We start from the raw sequence: 11385 nt of genomic DNA, 5'->3' as shown, positions 1-11385 counted from the left end.
GGAAAGAGGAGGGGGCTGGGGGCAATGTTGATTTTTCCCGTTACATATTGCTTGTTGAGCACTACGAATGGACTCATTGTGAATTGCTTAGCAGCGTGTGAATGATACTCTAGCTCAATATCCTGAGCTGAGGAAATGCAGAAGCTCTACTCTGGACCTTGCTTGGAAAAAGATAGCACCGAAAGAACCCAGAGCAGGGGTGGACTGCACAACTGATTAACCAGAACAGAGACTGAAAGTCATCTGCAAGGAAGTCTGCAGCCTGAGAAGATGCAAGTCAGAGTGCATTTTTCAGAATTCCATTTAAATGTCTCCATAAAATGGTTTTGTGAGGTTCCACTGCAGGTTAATTGGGTTGCACAGGTGGCATTGCTGGAAAACAATAAGGTTTTAAAAGATGCAGCTGAGAACTGTAGAATTTCTGTGACCCAATTTCTGTGATCCATCTGGTAAATGAAAAGGTTGACAGTCTATATATTGCTGAGACTAAGTGTTTTCAGAGCAGCCATTATGCAGGAAAATGACACAGCGTAAAGTGAGCAACGTTGATGAGGAAACATTGAGTAGGCATATCCTGATGATGTTCTCCAACTGTACAGAACTAGCTTATGAAAGGATTCAATGGTAATGTGTAGACCTGGTCCAAAATTTGTCAACAGGTATTTGTCATAAAAGAATTGAGCTTTGTAAAAAAAACAAAACCAAAGGAGTTTTCTGTTTGGTGGTGATGAAACTTATCTATTAAAAGAAATATCAGAAACTGAAAGCTTATAAACAAAACGCTTGGGGGTGTTTTGTTTCTTTCGAGAAAGCCCCTGTTGAGTCCACTGGAACCAATTGATTGGGCAGAAGGTATTAGTAATGGGTGGGACTAAGGAGTTATAAAGCACACTTCAGTGTTAGGGTCTTACTCCAGTCTGGGAGTTGGCTTTAGTAGAGGATTTGCTTTAGTATGGAGGTGCTTTTATCACTTTAGGAGCTGAGGCTAGGTAGAGGTCTGCTCTAAGCTTCTAAGACTGAGGTCCTTTTTTTGTAGGGGCAGCTCGTATGTATAGGAAAGGTTAATTCCAGTTTGGGAACATAGTGTGGTTACAACTCTGCTCCAGGCCTGAGGTGTTTATGTTGGTGAGGGGTTTACTATAACCTGGAGAATTGTTTCAGGACAGGAATGTAGTAGGATCCTGAAGTTTGAAAACTCAACTTAGCTCAGAAATTTGCTTTAGCTTTTGGTATTTACAGTTAGGAAACTTTAAATGAGGGCGGTTATGATGGGGGCTTAATTTCTGATGAAACTCCTCTTGCTTTTGTAATATTTCCTATGGCAACTTCCATACTTTTAGTGAATTTTTTATTGCTCCCTTATTCTGTGACCTACAGCACATGTCAAAATCTCAACAGGTCAAGTGAAATCTGTGAGGTTATGTTCTTGCAGTCACTCTTCATTTCATGTATTATATATTCAAATAGCTACAAATCATGTGAGTGGCCACTGAAAGGTCCCCATTTGCCACCAGCTCTTGCCTAGCCAAGAGTTTGCTTCTGAGCCTACAATAACTCACTGGGAGTCTTGTCCAGCTGTAAGGAAAACAACATTGGTAACAGCAAGAGTCTTGTGTGCAATTTTGCTGCTTCTCTGAAGATGATTCTATCAGTAATAAAGACCCTGCTTAAGCACAGAAGAGGCTATTATGTACAGAATCATTCAAGCATGCAGTACTTCACATACTGCCCAGAGTTAAATAAAAAAATGCCTTGTTAGATTAAGGATGAAACTAGAAAGTACAGGTAATAGACTAGAGCAGTGTTGGACTTGAGGGGGATCCTGGGATTTTCACAGAGTCCCTTATTCAAGTTCTTTCACTAAGTAAAAGGAGGGCTTGGGTTCATTTACCATCTTTAATGCTGCTAAATCAGCCCTGCCAGAGTTGCATTGTGTCTGGAAATTGTAAAACGATTCCTGATGAGCAAATATTTTACCTTTGTAATGAGCCACATTGCAGCAAGTGCACTTATTTTCACATTTTACTCCCACCCCTCACTACAGAGGCTGTGAAGTCAACTGGAGCAGATTCACTGAGGGTCTGAAAAGCCAGATGAAAAGTTCCAGCCATGTTTTGAAATGAATGGGAAGCTGGCAGAGAAATGTGAGGATAAGGATGCTCTGAATTTTCCCTTTGATATATAGATGAAGCTCTTATTGCTGCTAATAAGTCTCACTACAGATTGGAAGATAATTCATCTGTCCCTCAGTTTAACAAAAAGTAAAATGATTTAAATCCTGGAAATGAGAACACTGATAAAATCCAAGTTCCAATACCTTGCCCAAGTAGGGAAGGCTGCCTGTGCAGCTCACTTGTGGGGTGGGGAAATCAGGTGACCTTGTGTTCACAATAGCAAGGCTGTATGATACCAAGAGTTCAGTCATTATTCTTTTTTGTAATTCAGCTATTCCTGGAGGCCTAACGCAAGATCTGGGCCCAGGGCATTAGGTACTGTATGTGGAAAGAGAGCAATTTCTGTCTTGAAGGACTTAGTCCAAACAGACAAAAGAAAAATAATATAATGCTTATTTAATCAGTGGGGAACTGAGGCACAGAAAGAGATTAGCAGACGTGTCCAAGGCCACATAGAGGCAGAACCAGAAATGGCAAGTCTCAGTACAGAGCCCTAAGGAGAAGCTTCCGTTTCTGTCTAGCACATTTGGAACCTTGCCCAGACAAGCATATATGAAAACTAGTTAAAACAGGACATAAAGCTGGAGCAACACTTAAAAATTAATAAATAAAAAATATTTAAAGTCTTATTTGCCGCTAGAGAGATCATCAAGGTAATTATTGCCTTTTACGTTCACACAGTGACTTTAATGTCCTTATTTGTTATGTAAGGCCTGGATAGTCTCATAACACTGTGTTTGTCAACAGGAAAGAAAAACAGCACAATAACAGGCCTTGCCATTAGAGTGGTTTCACATACTTAAGTGACCATCTGGGAAATGGAAAGAAATGTTCCAGCCAATTAGGCCTCCTTTTCAGCTGCAGAGAAGGGTTGTAAGTCCTCCAGGTTCCTCCCCAATTCCCCTTCCCTCCCCTGACATTAACAGTTTGCTAGGAACAAGACAGCCACAGCATCACAGAAATGTCTTTCATCTTCTTCCAGTGAATAGAGAGTATTTGGCAAACGAAAGGACCAAATTCAGAAAACTGGCTTCTGGTTCCTTAATGGCTGGTCCTCCATTAATATCCAAGGGAGTGACCTTTTTTTTTTTTCAAGTTAATTTGGGGCAGAAGAGCTGGATTCACACTGAATAGGCTGTGGACAAGTATGTGACACCGCGAGAGTGATCCTAGCTGGCACTGTCATGCTTGCACAGGACATGCTTGGGCATTATGTCCCCAACTCCAGGCAGGCCAGGGAGAATCTGTTTCTTGCTGAACTTTTGGAAAGCATAGGATCTGTTTCCCCCTCCACTTGCTTCTACTATCTAGTTAAGCAGGTAGCCAGAACCACTTTTATTTTCCCCACCTAGCCCATCCTGTCCTTGGGAGGTGCTATAGAAAAGGAAAAAATGCTTTTCTGTTGTCCATCTTAAGCATAACAGATTCTTCCTTTGCATTGTTAGCACCAGTATCATACTGCCTAGTTTAAGGATGGGGAAATGTTTAGTAAGAGTTTTATTGGGATGCATTCCACATGTAACTAATTCATTAGATCAGTGATTCTCAACCAGGGTGCTGCAGCACCATGGGGTGCCTTGAGATCCTTTTAAGGGTGCCCTGGGGTGCCATGCAATGTTAGCACTGTTAGGTGTGCAAACACGATTCACAAGATAAACTCAGGGATTTCAAATAGGAATTCATAATGTTAAAATATTCTGATCTCTGCTGTGGTCTTTTTGTGTTCATTGCAACAGAAAAACTGCTCTATTGTTTTTCCATACTCAAAAAATGAGGGGAAGCTAAGAGGTGGCATTTTATGAGGGGTACCTCAAGTCCTAACAAGGGGTTTCTTGAGCCAAATGAGGGGTACCTTGTGTTTAAAAAGGTTGAGAACCACTGCATTAGATAGAAGTGTAGGTATATATGGGATCTTTATGTATCAACTCTCCGGCCTTGTTGTATAGGAATAGAACACAACTATGTTTTTCTGCCTCCTGTAGCAATCTCAGTATGATTTATATTTTCATAATTTCATAGTTGGTAGGGTCAGAAGGGACCTGAGCAGGTCATCAAGTCCGAGCCCCTGCCATGGGCAGGAAAGGATGCTGGGGTCAAACGACCCTGGCTAGGTGATTGTCTAGCCTCCTTTTGAAGACCCCCAAGGTAGGGGCAAGCACCACTTCCCTAGGAAGTTGGTTCCAGCTCCTAGCTGCCCTGACTGTGAAGTAGTGCCTTCTGATATCCAGCCTGAATCTACTCTCAGTCAGCTTATGGCTGTTATTCCTTGTTACTCTTGGTAGTGCTCGGGGGAACACGGACTCTCCCATTGCCTGCTGGTCCTCCTTGGCAAGTTTGTAGGTGGCCACCAGATCCCCTCTCAGCCTTCTCTTGTGAGGGTTGAACAGGTTCAGGTCCCGTAGCCTCTCCTCGCAGGGCCTGCCCTGCTGATTCCTGATCATGCAGATGGCCCTCCTCTGGACCCTCTCGATGTTGTCCACATCTCTCCTGACGTGCGGCACCTAGAATTGGATGCAGTACTCCAACTGCAGCCTGACCAGTGTTGCACAGACAGGGAGGATCACCTCCTTGGACCTACTCGTGATGCATCTGCGGATGCATGACAAGGTGCGGTTAGCCTTCCTGACAGCGTCCCCACATTGGTGGCCCGTGTTCATCTTGGAATCAATAATGACTCCAAGATCCTTCTCTGCTTCTGTGCTGACGAGAAGGGAGTTCCCCAGCCTGTAGGTCTGCTGCTGGTTCTTCCTCCCCAGGTGCAGTACCTTGCACTTGTCCGTATTGAAATCCATCCTAATCTCATCCGCCCATTTCTGTAACCTGTTCAGATCTAGTTGTAGCCTGTCCCTCTCTTCTAGTGTGCCCATTTCTCCGCACGTCTTAGTGTCATCTGTGAACTTGAACAAGGTGCTTTTCACCCCCTTGTCCAAGTCACCGATGAAGATATTGAACAGTGCGGGCCCAAGGACTGAGCTGTGGGGGACTCCACTGCCCAAATCCCTCCAGGTCGAAAATGACCCGTCCACCACCACTCTCTGGGTGCAGCCCTCCAGCCAATTTGCAACCCATCTGACCGTGTAGGCGTCAACACCACAGATGCCTAATTTTTTAATGAGAATGGGGTGAGAGACAGTGTCAAAGGCCTTTCTAAAGTCCAGAAAGACTACGTCCACCGCGACACCTGCGTCCAAGGCTTTTGTGACCTGTTCATAGAAGGCCACCAGGTTGGTCTGGTTTCACACCTGTTGTCCCAAGAAAAAGAGCTAGGAATGTGCAGGCATTTTTTTCAAGTGAAAACTGGGATTCTATTACAGGTTGTCCCCTAAATGGCCTGTTAACAACCGACCAGCCCTCTTTGATATAGGCCTTCAACAGACCCACTGTTTTGCCTGTTTCTATCTAAAGTCCTATCTTCTACCTGAAGTCCTATCTTCAGTTCAAAATGTCTGATACCTTCCAGCTTGTTTCTTTGTCTGAGGTGTATTTTCAGCCCAGCATAGACTGTAAACACATAGGATCAGAGATCATGCCCTCTTCATCTCTCCGTACTATAATTTGCTAAACTGAATCATAGAGCTTAATAATGATAAAAAAGTCCCACCATGAACCAAACTGTTATTTCAGCTACAGTGAAAGTCTCCTGCATCATGCAGCATGCAATAGGAGTTTAGAAACATAACTTTGAAATCATTTTTCTGAAAGTATATTTTTATTATTCTCTTTTTAACTCCTCAGTTTACAAGAACTGCAGCTGCTTTTGAGGGCCTGAGGGTGACAGATAGAGGAAGATTAAGAAGACAAACTATTATGTCAGACCTGAAAAGTGGTTTAAAAACTGAGACAGTTACATTGATGTAACAGAGAGGAGACTTTAACACCAGATTTGTGCCTCTTAATGGATCAAGTGTGACTTTAAAAAGTATACCTACCTAATTACAAAGGAAAAACCTCCTTTTTACTTTTGACATTACTAGCTGACATTTTTCTAGGGATAGTAAGTGATTTACAAATTGTACCTGTGTGATGAACCACTGAACCATTTCTGAAACCAGAATAGTGTCTTTTAGCCTCTCTCTTCCACTTTCCTGTGAGTTTTCTCTTAAAATATTGCAGTCACAAGTACTCCCTTATATAACCATAAAGTGTCAAGCATATCTGTCAGCACTCAATTAATATAAGTTCATAATAGGGCTACACATGGCTTCCAAGGTACCTTTACCTGGGAACATGAGAATGGTCTCCCAAGGTGAATGAAGTCTCCTACTGTCAGAGGCAACCACATCATATTGTCTTTGCAGAAGACTCTCATACAAGGAAGTAAACTGATGCCTGGAGCCACTTGGTGAAAGTGAACATGGAACATGCCTTCATGGTTGTTACTACTACTTGCTTAGACATACCTGAGCTAGCTTTAAACTGGGTGCTTCCAGCTTGGGTGCTGTTCTCAGAGTAGTTGTGTTAACACAAAGCCAAGCTTAGGCTTCAAAATTCACCCCAAGACAATGGGTAGGTTTCCTGTGTTTCAGGCTGGTACAAAATTGGACCTTAAGCATTCAGGTGTGTAAGTTTATTATGGGAAGAAGCTGCCTGTGTTTGGCTAGGAGTCTGTGCGAGGCCTTTCGAGGGAAGGAGAGTCTCAGAGTAGCTCCTTCTTGAGGCAAGGTAGTAGTTCCTTGACTGGGAAAAGAAATTTGCCTGTATCCCATTTCTTCTTACAGCTGTTCAGGGATTCAGGACTGCCATGTTGCAAGGTGTTGTTGTATATGCCCAGCAAATTGAACCCTTGTACAATGTGAAACTGGATCTTGAGAAGATGGTCAGAACATTCCTGCCTTGCCTGCACTGTCATTGTAGCAGGATGCAAGTAAGGAGTATATGGAATACGGTTCAGAAAGATCCAACGAGTATGTTCCTTTGAAATAAACTTATCATATTTTATTACTTTCCCATCTTCCAGCAACCTTAAGTTGTCTTTGTTTTGATCCCCATGGCCACAGCCTCTCTTAGAGTCTTAGAGACATGTTATACAGATCTGGTAATGGTGAACATGTAGTAGCTGGGGAAGGGGATTCCCAAGTGGAATCTGACTTGAGATATTAAAGGTCTAAAACATAAAGGAAGGATGAAACTGTTTGCTGCTATGTGATCATATTAAGATAAGCCACTTGCATTTGCATATTCTTACAAGTTTGTGATGTACAATGATTTTCCATTAAATATTGCTGTTTGGGGGTTCTGGTGTGGCATTTCCATTTTTCAAATTTGGTAACACTGCAGCCTGGGCACACTGTAGAAAAAAATTACCTGAGGAAAATACCCGTCTATTATCAATTTCTATTCCAACTGGGAAAATTTACCCATCCAGGAATGGGGCACAAGTACTTTCAGAGTTCTTCTATAAAGTTCAACTTTCCCTTCCTTTCTCGAGCAGATCTATTGTTCACTTCACTAGGAGTTTGTCTGAGGACTGCAGGATTGTTGGAAGTCACGTAGGGCTGGGGCCTGGATACATTCTCCGGTGTAATTGCTAAACTATGCTGCTGTTTTCTCCACTCAGCCCAGGTCCTTAAACCTGCCAGGAAGAACAAGCTGAGGTTTTAGTGCTGTGATTCAGTACATTTCCCCACCTCTCTGGACTTACCCATGGGAGGGAATGCCTTGACTCATGCACTTTAGAGAAGGAAAACTTCTAGAGCTTTTATATGGCATCATACATCTTACTGCTGCTGTCTAATTATATGGGCCAGAAAGGAAAGTTTTTACGCAAACAGTGTGAGTGGGTGCTATAGCTGGAATGTTTCACAGACCCTGGGGTATAGTTTTCTGTGTAAAGGTATTTGTCAGGCTATAATTAAATGGATGCTCTAGGTATAAAAGGTAGTATGAGTAAAGGTGAGCAAAAGAGACAAGGGAGGTCTAACCCTTCTTTAAGTAGGACCTTCATACAGACAACACACTTGCTAGTGCTTTGTCCAATTCCATTTAATGACTTAGTCACTGCATTCTCCACCAGTCCCCCTGGGACGCTAGTGAGAAATCTAGCTGACTTTGCTGTTTCTGGATGTTAGACTGTAATTTTCCTTTGCTTGGTTTGATCCTATTACTCCACATCACAACTCTCGCACTATCCTTAACAATTTGCTTCCTGAACTGGACTTCAAGCCCTACAAAATACTTGGTTATTATTATCACATTCCCCATAAGAACAGGACATAGCTTTTAAAGCATGTCGTTGTAACCTTACAGGTGTTGTGTTCCTCCTAGTCCCATTTTAAATTAAACAATGTGGAGAACGTTGAGTATTGAATATACATTTTCAAAAACGGACATTTCCCAAACCAAGTAGGGTAGATCACAGCAACAGCCTTTGTGGAAAATGGAAAGCATTTTTGAATGCTTGTATTTCAGAAAGAGGTTCATTGGCTACAGTTTTAAAAGCCCCCAAATACAAAACTTCTAAAAAGCATAAATAAAGCTCCAAAGCCTGTCTGTGTGTATGTTTCAAAACATGGACATTTTCTAAATCTCTGTTATATGAATCTCTGCCAAACTGCATTTCAGTAGTAAAATTAAACAGATAAATGGAAACAAAACCCAAGAGTTTAAAAAAAAAAGGAACAGTTTTAATACTTTAATTATGTACTTTCCCATAAAAAATAACAGTCAAATTTTACTGAGTCATTGGGCTCTCCTGAATCCTGACTCCTTCTCCTGTTCATAGGAAAGTTTTCAAAACTTAACAGTATTATGATCACCGCAGTGCTGTTTATACTGCTGTAAAAGCTGTTTTTTGGTTCTCTCTCACCCCTGGTTGCAATTTTCAAAGTTGTCTAAAAACTTTGGATCAAAATGAACCTTAATAAGAGCAGGCTAGAAGGGACCTCAGGAGATCATTTGTTTTCACCCCTTACTGAAGATATGAACGTGCTTATCTAAACCATCCCAGGAATATATGTCTGACCTATACTTAAAAACTTCCAATGACATATTCCACAACCTCCCTGATAATCTGTTCCAGTGCTTAACCACTGTCATTATTAGAAAATTCTTCAACCTAAATCTTCCATGTTGCAATACAAGCCTATTACTACTCTATCATTGCTCTGGGAACAAAGAAAACAGCTGATCACCATCCTCTTCATAGCAAATATTTTTGTATTCAAAGACTCTTACTAAATCCCCAATGACTCTTTTGTTCTTTAGAATAAGTAATCCCAACTTCAACTTTTCCTTAAATATCATGGTTTTATATTTCTAATTTTGTTGCTTCCCCCCACCGCTGGATTCTTTCCTGCTTGTCCATGTCTTTCTTGAAATACAGTGCCCAAAACTGGACGCGGTACTCTATATGAAGCCTCTATTGTGCTGAATAGAGTGAAGGAATAGCTTCCCATGACTTATATATGATACTCCAATTAATAATATGCCCCAGTATATAATCAACTTATATTCAACCCTATTTCATTGTTGACTTATATTCAGCTTTCAGTCCACTACAACCCACATGGTCTTTTTGGAAGTACTGCAGCCTAGCTAGTCAGTCAATATTTTATATTTTACATTTTATTGTTCCCTCCTAGGTGAAGGACTTTACACTTGTCCTTGCTGAATTTAATCCTATTTATTTCAGAACCACTTTTCCAATTTATCAAGGTCATTTTAAATCCTGATCCTGATCTCTAAATATCTGCTATCATATCCATCTTGGGGAAACCAGCAAATTCAATAAATATATGCTCAATTGTGTCTTTCAAATCATCATTGGAAAGTTTTGAAAGAGATGCCTCCTATTAATTTGACTTCATTACATTGATTACTCCTCTTGGAAAGGAAATTATCCAACCACTTTTACATCTGCCTTATAGTAGTTCCATTTAGACTGTATTTCTTTGACTTAGTTATGAGAATGTCATGGGAAAAACATCAAGGTATATCACCTCCACTGTCCTCTCACTGTCCACAATGCCTGTAACCTTGTCATAGAAAGAAATCAGGTTTGTTAGGCAGTACTTGCTCTTGACAAATCTCTGTTGGATATTAGTTCTCACTTCGTTATCCTTTAGGTGCTTAGACATACATTATTTGAAGGTATGTTCTTGTGTCTTTCTAGGTATCAAAGTTAGACTGATCAGTCTGTAATTTCCTGGATTCCTGGCATCAGTCATTTCAAGCAAGCTCAACTCACTATGAAGGTGGATAGACAAGGGAGACAAAGTGAAAGAGCTGTGACCCAACATCACCACGATCCACTCCTTCCCGGAACTATTTGCCATATCTGTAGTCAAATATGCAGGTTTTGGATGAGCCTCTTGAGTCATCTCTGGATTCACCGATGGCTTCCCTATTTACTGAAAGACTATCATCCTCCTATCGAGGGACTGCCAATGACAATATTTAATCTTTTTTTCCAGTTCTTCTGAGACCTCACTTGACCTCCAAGAGTTCTCCAAGATAATATCTAATGGCTTTGCAGTTATCTCAGCCAATTACTTGAGTTCTCTAGGATTAATCCTGTGGCTTTTCTGGTTTGAAAACATCTTGTTTATTTAAATGATCCATCACTTGTTCTTTCCATTTTCTTGGGTGAGTGAGTAGCTGGGTGTCCTTGCTGGTAAATGTGCTCACTGTGTGAGAGCTCATTTTGAGTGGGCACGGAAATAAAAAAAAAAAATTAGCACTTCAGCCTTCTCCACATTATTATCTTCTCCTCCCCATTCAGTAAGGGACCTATACTTTTTCTTGTTTGTAGAACACTTTCTTTGCTACCTTTTATGTCTCTTGCTAGCTATACCTCTATTGTCCTTTGACCTTTTTGATTTTGCTACTCCATGCTCCTACACTGCAGTCTTATAGACATTGTTAGTAATATGGCCAAGTTTCCACCTTTTGTAGAAATCCCTTCAAAATCTCATCTTGGATCTATTGTGAGCAAATTATTGTCATTAAGGATGCCATTTTGAAAAAATGCAGATCAATAAATGCCATTCTGGAGACAGAAAAGTTCCTTTTAACACAAGTACTTGTGTGTATAGATGGAGAACCCCAGTTCAAATTCCACTATTTTGCTTTTCAAATGTCAAACAGTGATGTTCAAACACACTACACAACTTTAGGTGGCTTGGTCAATACAGTCCAAATCAGTATTAACTAATGGATGTTACCATCTAATGGCTGTTCAGTAGCCTTTCTAAAAGCTATTACACATATACAG

General features: G+C 41.1%; 1 long non-coding RNA gene across 1 annotated transcript in view; it reads left to right on the top strand.

Moving 5' to 3' along the window:
• LOC102369447 overlaps positions 1-11164 on the top strand; it is a 37099-nt gene extending 25935 nt beyond the window's left edge. Inside the window, exon 4 of the long non-coding RNA XR_323080.3 lies at positions 10285-11164. This is a non-coding gene — a long non-coding RNA (uncharacterized LOC102369447). The remainder of the gene's footprint in view (positions 1-10284) is intronic.
• Positions 11165-11385: the final 221 nt, after the last annotated feature.

The sequence above is a fragment of the Alligator sinensis genome, unplaced genomic scaffold (genome assembly GCF_000455745.1).
Source record: "Alligator sinensis unplaced genomic scaffold, ASM45574v1 scaffold59_1, whole genome shotgun sequence".
NCBI lineage: Eukaryota > Metazoa > Chordata > Crocodylia > Alligatoridae > Alligator > Alligator sinensis.
Note: the sequence above shows the minus strand (reverse complement) of the source record. Positions and strands in the feature narration are given on the sequence as shown.